At 40.7% G+C, this 15,542-nt stretch overlaps 1 protein-coding gene across 3 annotated transcripts in view; it reads left to right on the plus strand.

Moving 5' to 3' along the window:
- Positions 1-613: 613 nt before the first annotated feature.
- mpp7a (MAGUK p55 scaffold protein 7a) overlaps positions 614-15,542 on the plus strand; it is a 346,325-nt gene continuing 331,396 nt past the window's right edge. For 2 of the 3 annotated variants that reach the window (XM_051928989.1, XM_028804346.2), the window contains exon 1: positions 615-837. The gene's annotated coding sequence lies outside the window, so the exon portion shown is untranslated. Of the gene's footprint in view, positions 838-15,542 lie in introns of all 3 variants that reach the window. The other variant, XM_051928990.1, reaches the window with a different exon arrangement.

The raw sequence follows: 15,542 nt of genomic DNA on the forward strand, positions 1-15,542 counted from the left end.
GTGAGCAGAGTAAGCAGATTTGGGCTTAGCATGCAGCCTTAGCATGATGGTGCTGGAGACGGTGTTCCCGATTCGGTTCGTCTGGGGGTCTCACTGTTAGGAAGTCCACGATCCAGTTGCACAGGGAAGCGTTGTAGGCTCGCAGACTCAACTTCCCTATTAGCTTTTGAGGAATGATGCTACTGAATGCTGAACTGAAGCCTATGAAAAGCATTGTAGCGTAAGTGACTCTTTTGTCCAGAAAGGACAGGACCAGATGAAGAAATGATGATATGGCATCTTCAATGGAACAGTTCGGGCGATGGGCAAACAGGAGAGGATCATGTGATGTGGGAAATACACAGAGTGATGGTTGATACAGTTTAAAATCAAAATATCAATACTAATTAATATTACTGTAATAATTGTTTATCTTATACCAACACGCTCTTTTTCCTAACTTGTAAAGTGTCTAACAGTTCATGAGAAACACCTGACAGATACTCGCCAGTCGCTCCGTACTGCATTCTATGTTCACGCCCACTGCCGATGACGCATTCAACAGGCGTCCAATTAGCCCGCAAGATTCCCCCTCAACTTCCGCCAGCCTGTTCCATTGATTGAGCGACTGACGGGTGTCTCTGTTTAGAGCGCGTCGGGAAACAGGGATACGCGGGCGCAGTAGGCACTTCACAAAGGGGGGGGTGTCAGAAGAGCCGTAAGCTTCGGTTCTGATTTGTTTACATGCCGCGGTGGAAGGAGTGACACTCGGTCAATGTTGGAGACGGTTTTGTCGGTGTCTTGAAGAACAAACAGGATAATAACCGAGTTTGGGATAAAAAGCCACAGGACGAGCAGGTATTTATTTCATCCTGCGCCGTAAAAATAAGAGATATTGGGCAGATGGATTGGAGGGAGTGCGGGCGGGCGAACGGATTCGCTCGGCTGTAGAACTGAGGCGTCGCGTCTCACTTCACCTGTTTCTTTGCAGTTTGTTGTGCTGTCTCGGTTAAACATTCAACAGTAATGTACTTTTTTCGCAAAGTGTACACTAAGAAAAGAAAAAAACAACAACGAGCTTTCAGTGTCCACGTTTCCTCTGTGATCCCCACATACCCATCAGTAATTTTATTTTTTTAATTGCGAGTGACCGTGCTGCTCCTGGTGGAGTCTTCAGAGACGATATTAGCACCTCCAGTCAAGAGAGGGGACAGATGCCCTCCCGCGGTTTTTAGACTGCACGGGGCCGTGGTGTATTTGATTTCATCGACGTGAGATTATTTTTAGGATAAGATATTTCGAGACGTCAGATTTCCTTGTGCGGCAACATAAATCAGCCCATAACTTTGTAAGGGTTGTGAAAGACGGTGCTGGGCAAGTAGTAGTAGTAGTAGTAGTTTCAGAATTATGACATCCATTTTAGATATCCGTAGTAGTGTACTCGGGATTGCGGAGCTTTTGTAAAAATATTTTTTGTCCCTTATCGCCTTTAATGCGACTATTGCCTCGAAGAACTGTTAGAACTGTTCCAAATAAAGCTGGATACATTAACCAATTGCAGACATTTCGGTGCAAATCGCTTGTTTAGAACGCAGAGACTACTATAATGTAACGTGCACGAATCAAACGATGGGTAGATATCGTTTTCTAAGCCTGCTTAATCCTGAGAAGGGTCGTAGGGGGCTGGAGCCTACTATCCCAGCTATCACAGGGTGCACGGCAGGAACAATTCCAGGATAGGGTGAACACACACACACGGGCCAATTTAGTGTCGCTAGTCCTCGTAACCTGACAGTCTTTAGACTGTGGAAACCCATGCAGACACGGGGAGAACATGCACACTCCACACCGGAGCGTGAACCAATGCGCAACCACTGCTCCAGTGTTCTACATGATGGATAAATAATATATTAATAATAATAATACATTTTATTTATATAGCGCCTTTCCCATGCTCAAGGCACTTATAGAATATAAGAAAGAACGGCAGGGTATACAGTATATAGCATTGTACAAACCAGATAAATAAATAAAGAAGATTACGACAGTGAATTCAGAGAAAGAAAAAAAATAACACAAAATAATTGACAACATCATTGTGTATACATGTGACTTTGGCATTTACAAAATTGTTAATATTATTTAATACATCTTCACAGTACTTCACTGTGCCTATAACTGCCAAGTCAGAAGTTTTCTTTTTAGTTTTATATTTTTTTGTCTTTCTGGTGTTCATTTGAGAGGGGTATATTATTAGTCTTAATTAATATTATTATTTATTTATTATTGAGTTTTTGTAAAAAGCCAGATTTCTCCCTGTGTAAAAATAATCTAATCTGCTCTATTTGATTGGCACCTTTATCCACAGTGACTGGCATTATTTGAGAGATGCAATTTTCTTTTGGTTTTCCATTTGCAACTCGGGCAGCTGAAGCATAGTGTTGATAGTGGGATTTGAACCCACATCTTTAGGGTATGAAGTCCGAATCCACACTGCCAGGATGTTAGTCAAGTGCTTCAGTCCAGAGCAGACCAATCGGCTTTCATCTTTTGTTAACTTTGACTTGTAGGCAATGATGAATGGTGGTTTGCTTGATGTTGTTATTTTATGCAGTGACTAAATAATTAATTCTTTTGAGCGCAATTCGCTGACATGGAGTTTCAGTCAAATTCTGTCAAATCTGCCATTTATTTATATGAAAGTTATTTACAGTGTAATTTTAAGATGGGTATGACTGATAATATACACTGAATGAAAAAAAATATTAGGAGCACCTGTACACCTGCTTATCCATGCACTTACCTAATTTGCCATTCATGTGGCAGTAGCACAGCTTACTGCCTAAAATCATGCAGATACAGGTCAGGGGCTTCAGATAATGTTCACATCCAACACCAGAATTGGGGAAAAATGTGATCTATGAAATGTGATGTTTGGTTTGGTTTGCATTTATTAGTACCATTAGTACTCAGGGCTCTGTCCTCGGTCCTCTTCTCTTCTGTATTTACATGCTTCCCCTTGGCCATATTATCCATAGCTATGGACTGGGTTATCATTTTTATGCAGATGATACTCAACTCTATTTCAATGTTAAAAGTGGAACTTCATCAGAGCTTTCTCAGCTCACAACCTGCCTCAGTGAAATTAAAACCTGGATGGAGCAGAACTCTTTAAAATTAAATTGCAATAAAACTGAACTCCTGCAAATTGGGACTAAAATGCAACTTAATAAAATGAGCTCCTTCCCAGTCCATCTTGGCGGTGATCTCATCAGACCTGCGTCTACTGTAAAAAATCTTGGTGTCATTTTTGATTCCTCCCTTTCTTATTCCGGCCACATAAATCACATTAAGAAACTTTCTTACTTTCACCTCCGTAACGTATCCCGTGTTCGCTCCTTCCTCTCCTTCAACGCTGAGAAACTTGTCCCTGCTTTTATCACATCCCGCATCGATTATTATAATTCCCTACTGGCAGGTGCCCCTTCTAATCTTATATCACAGCTCCAGCTTATTCAAAACTCAACTGCAAGAGTCCTTACTCGAACCAGCAGCAGCGAGCACATCACACCCATCCTGCTCCATCTCCACTGGCTCCCTGTGTCTTACAGAATCGAATATAAAATCCTACTAATAACCTACAAAGCCTTAAAAGACCTCACACCAAATTACATCATTGACCTTCTCCATCACTATGTGCCTGTCCGCCCACTAAGGTCCTCTGATTCTGCCAATCTTGTTGTGTCCCACACTAATCTACACTCCATGGGGACAGCAGGGCCTTAGGCTGTATAGCGCCCAGACTCTGGAATGACCTACCAAAATTAATCAGGTCAGCTGACGCCATGAATTCTTTTAAAAAACAACTCAAAACTCATCTGTTCAGGAAGGCTTTTAGCTCTACTTGACTTTATTACCCTTCTCTCAGTTTACTTCTCTGTCAAAATGCTAATGTAACCTGTGTGTGTGTGCGAGACCATCAATTATGTTGTCTGTTTCTTTTTTTTTTTCAGAATTCACTGTCTTAATCTTCTTTATTTATCTGGTTTGTACAATGCTATATACTGTATACGCTGCCGTTCTTTATTATATTCTGTAAGTGCCTTGAGCATGGGAAAGGCGCTATATAAATATAATTTATTATTATTATTACTATTACCATAGCTATAATTGTGTTGCAGTACAGGAGGTTGGTTGTCCTTCTTGACAACAAATGAATAAAACCAGACACACACACGTAGAATCCATTCATGCACTATTAAAACACATGTTAAAGTAAAAGGTTTCATAAAAAACACAAAATAATAAAAATAAAGATAATAGTTCCTAAATCTAACATTTATTGAGCTGTGATGATTGCTGCTGGAACAAAAGCTAATTGTATATCTTTTTGTTCTGCTTTTGGGAACAATAAACCTTTTTTTTTCCCCAGAGAGAAGTAACTGAAATTAGGGGTGTAAAAAATGGAAGACCTTACTTAAGATCGAGCTTACCTGTTGCTGCCAAGAGTACAGAAACGATGGGCTTGAGTATTGAGTCTCCAATCAGCCTACTTGACCATTTAACAATTTGCTAAAAAATTGCTTCTGTGATTCGATGGTGGTATGATTGTTGGTACCAGATGGGCTGGTTGGAGTATTTCTGTATCTGCTGATCTTCTGGCATTTTCAAACATATAAGTGTCTGGAGTTTATTCAGAAAGGTGCGAAAAACAAAAAAGCATTGCATAAGCAGCATTTCTGTATATGGAAACACCTTGTTGATTAGAGAGGTCAGAGGAGAATAGCCACACTAGTTTGAGCTGACAGAAAGGCTACGGTAACCGAGATGACCACTTTGTTTAACTGTGGAAAGCAGAAACACATCTCAGAATTCACAACATGTCTGACCTTAAGATGTATGGGCTACAACGGCAGAAGACCACGTTGGGTTACACTCTGCCAGGGACAGAAACCTAAGGCTGCAGTCAGCACTGGTTTGCCAAAACTGGACAGTTGAAGACTGAAAAAACATAGTCTGGTCTGATGAATCTCGGTTTTTGTGAGGTGCAAAGGAGATAGGGTCAAAATTTGGTGACAATGGCATGAATCCATGCATCCAATCTGCTTTGTGTTAACAGTCCAGGTCGGTTGTGGTATGGTGTAGTAATAGTTTGGGGATTGTTTTCTTGGGACACTTTGGGCCTGTTAATTCCTATCAATCATGGTTTGAATGTCACAGCCTATTTAAATATTGTTGTTGACCATGTACACCCCTTCATGGTCACAATTTAACCATCTTACTGGTGGCTATTTCCAGCATGATTAATGCACCATGTCACAAAGCAAAACTTGTCTCAAACTGATTTCATGAACATGACAATAAGTTCAGTGGCTTTCCCAGTCTCCAGGTTTGAATCCAATAAAACACCTTAGGGATGTAGTAGAACAGGAGATTTGCGAGTGTGAATGGGCAGCTGACAGATTTGCAGAAACAAGATGCAGTCATGCCAACATGGACCAGAATCTCAAATAAATGTTTCCAACTCTATTCTATAAAGCGAAAGGAGGACCTACCCACTATCAGTTTAATGTTCCTAATAATTTTCCCAGTGAGTGTATTTGAAAGGTCATTTTCACATTCCAGGGTTTGAGCGTTCAAAAAATGAATCCATCCTGTATCATTTCTTAAAGGGGACAGTGACTATCCTGCCAGAGTCAGAATCGGGATGAGCCTGTTCTCATCCATATTCACTTATCATGATCCAATTTAGAGTCACATAACATCTAAGCCTTTAGGAGGTGGCAGGTATAAAGGGAGAACGATGGAGTCCAGGCCAGGATTCAAGACTGTCTTTTGAGTGTGCCACTGTGCTATTAGAAGCACGTACTTAGGTTATGTTGCTGACTTTTTTTTTTTTGTGTTCAGACACTACATATAAATCGCAAAGGTACAGTAGCTTCCCTTGGACTCAGAATGTGCATTTTCTGAAAGATCTAGGTCAGGTGGCTGAAGTATTCTAGTTATTACCTCTCTGTTGCCAGCTTACCTTGCCATTTTTTATAGTATCACAAATATGTCTGTCTGTCTATCTATCTATTATATAGTGCCTTTCATATCTATCTACAGTGCATCTGGAAAGTATTCACAGCGCATCACATTTTCCACATTTTGTTATGTTACAGCCTTATTCCAAAATGGATTAAATTCATTTTTTTTCCTCAAAATTCTACACACAACACCCCATAATGACAACGTGAAAAAAGTTTACTTGAGATTTTTGCAAATTTATTAAAAATAAAAAAACTGAGAAAGCACATGTACATAAGTATTCACAGCCTTTGCCATGAAGCTCAAAATTGAGCTCAGGTGCATCCTGTTTCCCCTGATCATCCTTGAGATGTTTCTGCAGCTTCATTGGAGTCCACCTGTGGTAAATTCAGTTGACTGGACATGATTTGGAAAGGCACACACCTGTCTATATAAGGTCCCACAGTTGACTGTTCATGTCGGAGCACAAACCAAGCATGAAGTAAAAGGAATTGTCTGTAGACCTCGAGACAGGATTGTCTCGAGGCACAAATCTGGGGAAGGTTACAGAAAAATTTCTGCTGCTTTGAAGGTCCCAATGAGCACAGTGGCCTCCATCATCTGTAAGTGGAAGAAGTTCAAAACCACCAGGACTCTTTCTAGAGCTGGCCGGCCATCTAAACTGAGCGATCGAGGGAGAAGGGCCTTAGACAGGGAGGTGACCAAGAACCCGATGGTCACTCTGTCAGAGCTCCAGAGGTCCTCTGTGGAGAGAGGAGAACCTTCCAGAAGGACAACCATCTCTGCAGCAATCCACCAATCAGGCCTGTAGAGTAGAGTGGCCAGATGGAAGCCACTCCTAAGTAAAAAGGCACATGGCAGCCCGCCTGGTGTTTGCCAAAAGGCACCTGAAGGACTCTCAGACCATGAGAAAGAAAATTCTCTGGTCTGATGAGACAAAGATTGAACTCTTTGGTGTGAATGCCAGGCGTCACGTTTGGAGAAAACCAGGCACCGCTCATCACCAGGCCAATGCCATCCCTACAGTGAAGCATGGTGGTGGCAGCATCATGCTGTGGGGATGTTTTTCAGCGGCAGGAACTGGGAGACTAGTCAGGATAAAGGGAAAGATGACTGCAGCAATGTACAGAGACATCCTGGATGAAAACCTGCTCCAGAGCGCTCTTGACCTCAGACTGGGGCGATGGTTCATCTTTCAGCAGGACAACGACCCTAAACACACAGCCAAGATATCAAAGGAGTGGCTTCAGGACAACTCTGTGAATGTCCTTGAGTGGCCCAGCCAGAGCCCAGACTTGAATCCGATTGAACATCTCTGGAGAGATCTTAAAATGGCTGTGCACCGACACTTCCCATCCAACCTGATGGAGCTTGAGAGGTGCTGCAATGAGGAATGGGCCAAACTGGCCAAGAATAGGTGTGCCAAGCTTGTGGCATCATATTCAAAAAGACTTGAGGCTGTAATCGCTGCCAAAGGTGCATCGACAAAGTATTGAGCAAAGGCTGTGAATACTTATGTACATGGGATTTCTCAGTTTTTTTATTTTTAATAAATTTGCAAAAACCTCAAGTAAACTTTGTTCAGGTTGTCATTATGGGGTGTTGTGTGTAGAATTCTGAGGAAAAAAATGAATTGAATCCATTTTGGAATAAGGCTGTAACATAACAAAATGTGGAAAAAGTGATACACTGTGAATACTTTCCGGATGCACTGTATGTCTGTCTGTCTATCAATCTATCTATACAGTGTGTGTATATATAATCATATAAGCCAAATACCACCGACTCACTCATCACCTGAACCATGAGGACTTCGGACTTGAAATTTGGAATGTAGGTTACCCATGGCCCATAGGTGCTCGCTAAGAAACGTTTTTTTTTAAATTTCGTGGTCCAAGCGCGTTCTGTCTGTATGTCTGTCCACTTTTCACGAGAGAATTACTTAACAAATGTAGATCTGGTTGTTTTCTATAATTTGTGTGAACTTTCCGGTTGATTTTGCAACTTCTCTCATTGCGCTAAGTACCATAGTTCGCGGTACCCGATGTAACTATGCAAATCCAAGAGAGTGGCTGTGGCACAAGAGCAGGGGGCCGGAGCCTTCCTCATTCACTCGCCAGCCTCTGTTCTGTTTGTTCAACAGATGTTATCATCTACAGCAGGGGTGTCCAGCTCCGCTCCTGGTGGGCCGCAGTGGTTACAGGTTTTCATTCTAACAATCTTATTAATTAGTGAGCCATTTTTGCTGCTGATTAACTTGTTTTGCCTTCGTTTTAACTGATGTGACTCAGACCCCTTAGTTGTTTCTTTTTCTTTAATGAGCAGCCAAACAATAATGAGACACAAAACAAGCTGCCATGTGACCAGCTAACCTGAATATAAAGAAAGGTGAAGGTCTCAGTCATATTGGACTGCTTAGGTCACCAAAACATCTTGACTGTGGCCTTAGAAAAAACAGAAAATCTCTCAAAAGAGGGCAGCAACAAGTCATAATATTCAATTATGGCTTTAATGAACAGCAAGATTTGGATTCTCATTAAGAAAGCGATTGGAGTGAAATTGGTTGGAGTTTGAAGACCCAATTTAGCTGGTTATCTGTTAGCTTGTTTCATGTCTCATTTCTGTTTGGCTGTCATTTAATGAAGAAATTAATCAAGAGGACAAAATCCTTAAAAACAGGGCTATTAAAATGAAGGTAAAAGGAGTTAATTAGCAGTGAAAACTGGTCACTGATTAAGGAAAGGGTTAGAATGAAAACCTGCGGCCCACCAGGACCGGTGCTGGACACCCCAGATCTACAGATTGTTAAGGAGTAATATTTGAGGTTTTTGAGAGAGCTCCATGTGTCATACAAGGTGGCTGCTGATTGCCAGAGATATCATTCCATGTGCTTTTCTCCCCACATGGGGAATGGTTTCCTGTCAGAGCTGAACATGATCAGATACAGTCAGTCAGTCATTTTCCAACCCTCTATATCCTAACACAGAGTCACAGGGGTCTGTTGGAGCCAATCCCAGCCAACACAGGATGCAAGACAGGAACAAATCCCGGGCAGGGCGCCAGCCCACCGCAGATCAGGTGTAGTGCCAATGTCTGTTGATTTTTAAAGTTTGTCCTGTTTCATTACTATGTGGGCACAGCCACGAGATACAACTATTTTGTCAATATGTGTGTTTATATAAAATGGGTGAATATTCCTGATTATTCATGCAATGAGAAGATGGGCAAAATGACAACTTTTATTGGGTAACTGAATAGAGTACAATATGTAAGCCGGTAGCTCGCAACCCCTTTCCAAGTAGCTCGCCCAAGGGTTAATGAATCTTACATAAATTTGAAAACTTGATTAGTCAAATTAGGGGTGGGTGATCTTTCCAAAAAATCATATCGCGATCCTTTTAACACAAAATCACGATCCACAATCTGAATTGCAATCGATCTTTTCGATTTGTCATACACTTAAGAGAATATCTGGATTCAAACTCATCAAGATCTAAGTAACACTTTATTTTAAATATCAAATAAAGTTGAATGCAATTGTTGTCTCGTTCTCTAGCTAAGCGCAGTTAAGGCACACGCCCCGAAGCTGGCGAGTGAGTGAGGAAGGCCCCTTCCCTCGGCTCGCTGCGTGTTTTTCGGATTCATGCAAATAAATCGCTGCCGCAAGCAAACTCCGATACACAGCGAAATGAGAGAAGTCACAAAGTCAACCAGAATGTTCAAACAAATTATAGAAAAAAACCCGATCTAAATCCGTTAAGTAGTTCTCTCGTGAAAGCGGACAGACTGACATTGGATTTTATGTATTAAATATTAGTAAACCTTCAAAATAATGTGCAGTTAAAGTCTCAACAGCATTCTCAGCACATCTGGAGCTTAGTAGAGCCAGATAACTATAAGAATTTTCACCAAGCAGCTCTGAAAATGTCTGCTTTGTTTGGGTCTCCATACCTCTGTGAGTCTGACATGAATGTCATGAAATCAAAGGTCAGAACAAGACTGACAGATGAACATTTAAATGACTCCATAAGAGTGAACCTAAGTGGCTGCACTCCACCAGACACCCCAGACACCTGCCTCTCTTGTTGACTCCATGCAGTGCCAGTCATCTGACTGACTAAAAAACACATCACACCTGCAACTGGACCTGCAAATAAAATGACACCGTGACATGGAACAAAATGACAAATGAAGAAGTTATATCTGTGCATTTGGAATTGCATTGTTTTGTTCTGACAGCATTCAGGTTTTAATTCAATAGTGTGAGATGCATAAAGACAGACAAAATGCATTTGCAGGAGAACTAAATATTTTTTTTTATGATGTTTAATGCAAAATGTGAGTTGTGGACACCAACATTTAGATATTAATCCCAAGGGGAAATTCACAATCTGTTGTGGGATTGTCTGCGCAAGGATAAACATAAATGCCACTGTTTTGTCAGAGAACTGCTTTTTGTAATAATTTATAATTTTGTAAATGTTCAGGCAAAACAAGCGTATTCAGTTTCTTTGGGTTGAAATAAATTGTGAGAATAAACGTTAGAAAACATGAGTAGCTCTCGGACATTTTCATTTTGTAAAAGTAGCTCTCTTGGGAAGGTTGGAGACCCCTGATGTAGACTCTAAAGTACTTCCAGCAGTACACCATCTCCACATCTTCTCTCTGAACAGTGACCAGACATTGAAAGTTAGTAAAAGTCAATAAGCCGTTTGCTGATGTTAAAGTTGCAGGTGATTTATTTACTTGTCCACCTGACTCCTTTCCAATGTGTCATCATCCTTGCCAGTATACCACAGATTAGTGCAGAATCATCTGCGAAATTCTGCAAGCGCCATGACCTGGTTGTTATATTTATCATTTAAATGTGATTATCATAGATTTCTCTGTTTTGTTGTTTTCTGAAGTGAATGTTTATATATGCAAGTTAATTTTATTCTGTTATAGTTGTAAATGTGTGAGTGGCAGTCTTCATCTCTAGTTGCTTGATAAGCTGAAATAAATATACAGTATTGTATACTCATTAGTATGGTTGAAAATAGTTTTACTGTCAAATAATGCAAAGAGTACGCGACACGTGTTTCGCCCTAATTCTGGGGTCATCAGGCGTACACACTCACTGCATTCCTTCTCGGGAATCGAACCTCGGACGTCAGCGCTAGAGGCAAAGCCCCTAACGTTGCGCCATGGCGTGTGGTTCGTTCATTTGACAGCATGTAGATTGGGGTAATTACATTCATGGCATTCGTAGTCTGAATCACAATCTGATTGTATGAGTGGTTACCTACCAGGTAACACTTGTGGTTGGTCAGCAAGTCGGCTAACATCTGCCACGGTGCCCTCTTTCAGTTGCGAGAAGCAGATCATAGAATGGTTGAAAATAGTTTTACTGTCAAATAATGCAAAGAGTACGCGACACGTGTTTTGCCCTAATTCTGGGCTCTTCAGGTGAACAACCAACAATCGGAGAGTACAAGTAATTAATTACTTAAGTCAGTAGCATTGAGTCAGAACTGCCAACTGTTTGGTAGTTCAGGTTTCTTGCAAAATGAAGTCTTGGTCACAGTGTTCCATGGCTTTCTTCTCTGAAAGGTGTTAGCATGACATAAGAATCTCATATAACTCAAGTGCATAGAGAAGGTGGCGAAGGTTGCCAATTCATTGCCGGTCATTTGGTCTCGGAATAGTTTTCAGTCATGGTGAATAAAGCAAAAACCTTACACTTTATAGTCTAGTGTGATCACCACAAACCCTAAAAAGTAACTTGTGCCAATGTCAAGAAGCTGATTATAACCATGTAATGTAAAATGCTGAAAATAGTATACCACTGCTGCAATATTTCTTTAAAATCAGTAATTGCCTTATGTATTTTTGTGTGTTAATGGGCTGAGTAAGCAAATGATTAGTTAGAGAAAACCTGCTGGCATGGCAGTGTTTGGGGACTAAGATTGCTTCGCCCTGCTCTATAACGTCCAGCCTGGCCTGTGGTGGCTGATAATGCTCCCAGCAGATAGGCATTTACATAATAAAGTTTTCATTGTAGTATGTAAATGAGCACTTGACAGAAGGCAGTCAAACATAGCACTGGCTATGAATCGTACAACAGTCATTTGAATAAGCGAACAAAAGGGAGATCATTTTCTAAGCTACCCTCTGGTCTTTGCCCATTGTAAGCTTGCTACACAGTGTAGCTGGTGTGTATCTTTTCAGCCAGGTGGTAATTTTTCTTTTCTGTTTTAACATTTGTGAAATGCCAACATGTATTTAGGACACCCGCAGAGAGGCAGCTGGTGTGAATTGTTGAGCAATTGTTCTGTGGTAAGGATTAATACAAATGTATGTTTATGCCCATCTTTTTTTTTTTTTTTTGACCTGTGCCTGGCTGTCCACTGATTGGCGAAGAGACTAGGCTTTGCTTGCCCCTAGACCCCTTCATCCTTCTTTTATCCTGGCACATTGCCAGTTTTAAATCCCCTTCTGGACTGATCATTGATTCTTTGCTGGCTGTGTCAAATTGGACCGCAGGGAGTGTGGCCCTTGTTTTGTGGCGATGTGACAAAGCAGATTTAGATTGCATGACCCCGTGGTTTGGGAGATGACATTCAGGAAGGGACATATTCAGGCTTTTGTGCACACACTATGGGTAAACATAATCTAAGTGTTGTACATTATGTGTTCTTCCGTTTGCTTCGTCTTTCAGAGAGAGAGAGGGCATCTTGAACTTTGCTGTTGTTCCTATTTGGAGCATGTAGTACAAATCTGTAAAAGGAAATGGATGGATTCTTATATGGACAGGCAGGTGCATAAATAGAATGAATAATGGATGTTGAGTACATATTGGTTGACATACTTTGCAAAATGACTTGGCAACGATCTATCACACATTTTGTAAAATAATTATAGTATAGATAAAGCGGGGGAAAAACGCTTTTTTTGAGTAAAATGTATTTTAGGTCGTTTTTGAATACCGGCAGAATTTGGCAAGCCTTCTATCAGGAATACTTTTAAAGCTGCACTGTTTGCTAAGGTAAGATGGAATTCTGCGAGAGTTAAAAAATATTATGCAAACTGTCACTGAATGGGTGAAATGATTCTGGCTCATTCTCAGATAATGCAGACTATATTATAAAACTGTATACTTCCATAGTTAATCCATCCATTTTTCAACCCGCTGAATCCAAACACAGGGTCATGGGGGTCTGCTGGAGCCAATCCCAGCCAACACAGGGCACAAGGCAGGAAACAATCCTGGGCAGGGTGCCAACCCACCGCAGGACACACACAAACACACCCACACACCAAGCACACACTAGGGCCAATTTAGAATCGCCAATCCACCTAACCGGCATGTCTTTGGACTGTGGGAGGAAACCAGAGTGCCGGGAGGAAACCCACGCAGACACGGGGAGAACATGCAAACTCCACGCAGGGAGGACCTGGGAAGCGAACCCAGGTCCCCAGATCACCCAACTGCGAGGCAGCAGCGCTACCCACTGCGCCACCGTGCCGCCCTCCATAGTTAATATGGACAACAAAATTGCTATTGAAGATAAAGAAAAATATTTGCATTAAATATATGCATCAGATCTTGAATAGAGTATGTTGCCTATTGTAACAGTTACAAAAGAATAAGCTAACCATAAACTAGTTGGTTAGGGTGAGTGTGTTTGTAAATATTAAAAAAAAAAAAATGGTTGTCTGACGTTAAATTCCAGATCATTTGGCCACTTTGAGGCCTGTTAGAGTAAGGGGTTATAATTTTGATTTTTGCTCATATGGGCAGAAATCTTCAAATTTAAATTAAAGAGTTAAAAACTGGAAATATGCTGCACATGAGGAATCTTATGTTTGTTGTGAGATTCAGTATTTAAAAACATTCTCTAACCAGCCTAATCCTACTCAAGGTCGCAGAGGTCTGGGAGTTGAAGCCTATCCCATTGGCACTGGGCGTAAGACACAACTCTGGGCAGGGTTCAATCACAGGGCTCCCTCATACACATCCACCCTTAGAGGATGAAGTTGGTATTTTTCAAGTTATTTCTTCACAGCCATAGTTTATAGTGGTTTCCCACATGAAATTGCTTCATAAAGTGAATCATCTACTATGTAATAAAACACTAAGGTCTGTGTGTCCAGTACGTCTGGGCAATATGATTGGTCATTTTGGCTTTGGTGTATTTGCTCAGTTTGGCTTTCGGTGACATGACAAAAGTGAGAGTGTGAGACACACAAGGAGGAGTAAAGATGTAGGAGACATGCTGAGACAGACATCTTCAACGATGACGAGTATAAAACCAAACAGCAGGTGAGAAGGGCACCTTGAAAATAATGGCAGAGTCTGAGAAGCAGGCTTTATGGCAACACACTCGAGAGAGGGAGCTCCGGTTAAGAGACGTTCACACATGCAAAAAAGCGCCAAAGGTAGAAGAGGTGGCAAATATATATTGTTTTAATTATTGTGTTTATTACTTGTCTTTGACAGTTACTGTGACTTGTATTTTATAAATTGTAAAACAAAATGACCCCTTTTATTGTCTAACTAAACAGATTACAATATGCAAGCTTTTGAGGCAACTCAGGACTCTTCTTGTAATTACATCTGGCCTGGACAAGGGGCCTGAGCTCTCTTGAAAGCTTGCAATAAAAGCCAATAAAAGGGGTCGTTTTGCTTGACTTCTCACTACATCCATAATGGCTAACACGGTACAACACTCTAGTACTACATACATTGTTTAAAAAAAAAAACAAAAAAAAAAAACAACTAACCTGTTCATTCATTTTATTATGGAGCTAAAGGATACGGGAGTCATAATGTGATCGAAAGCCTTAACACTCTCCAAATATGTCCATTTTTCAAGCCAGAAATGTTATTGATTATTTATTTGGGTCTTGAGATAACACACATATTGGAAAACATTGTATCTATGTTGTTTGAAAAAAGTGAAAAAGGCAAATATTGTTGTGAAGTCCAGCCATTTTAAAAGTGCAAAGTGGATTTACCCCACTTTGCTAAAGTCGCCTTTCCTGCTACAATCTTCAGGGCCAGGGGTGTGAATTCACCTTGGAAAGTCATTGCCAAACTCGGTTATTACTTTCTCATATATGAAGTATAGGGAAAGCATTGTAATTGTTCAAAGATTTGATGTTGAGATTTTGATGAGTCTCTACATTTTAGACTTCCCTGACTTTCTTGTGTACGAAGTATAGGGAAAGTATTGGAATCCTCCAGAAGTTCCATTTCGAGGATTTGATGAATCTTGACATTTTAGACCTTGCCAGTCCGAAAATACCATTTTTGGAATTATATCTGTGTGTGTGTGTGTGTATGTAACATGATAACCTGAGTGTGCTTTCTCGTAGGTCAACCAAATTTATTAGGTACAAAATGTAGATTTCCATCAACTTTTGGGCTATTTCCGTTAACTGGAAGTGGTACTTTACCTTTCATTCATGTAGCTGCAGAGTCCGATTTATTCAACTTTACTTTTATAATAGTTGTTCAATATATTATGAATTTAATTCGACCAATCACA

This window comes from Erpetoichthys calabaricus, chromosome 6, assembly GCF_900747795.2.
Source record: "Erpetoichthys calabaricus chromosome 6, fErpCal1.3, whole genome shotgun sequence".
In the NCBI taxonomy this organism is placed as follows: Eukaryota; Metazoa; Chordata; class Cladistia; order Polypteriformes; family Polypteridae; genus Erpetoichthys; species Erpetoichthys calabaricus.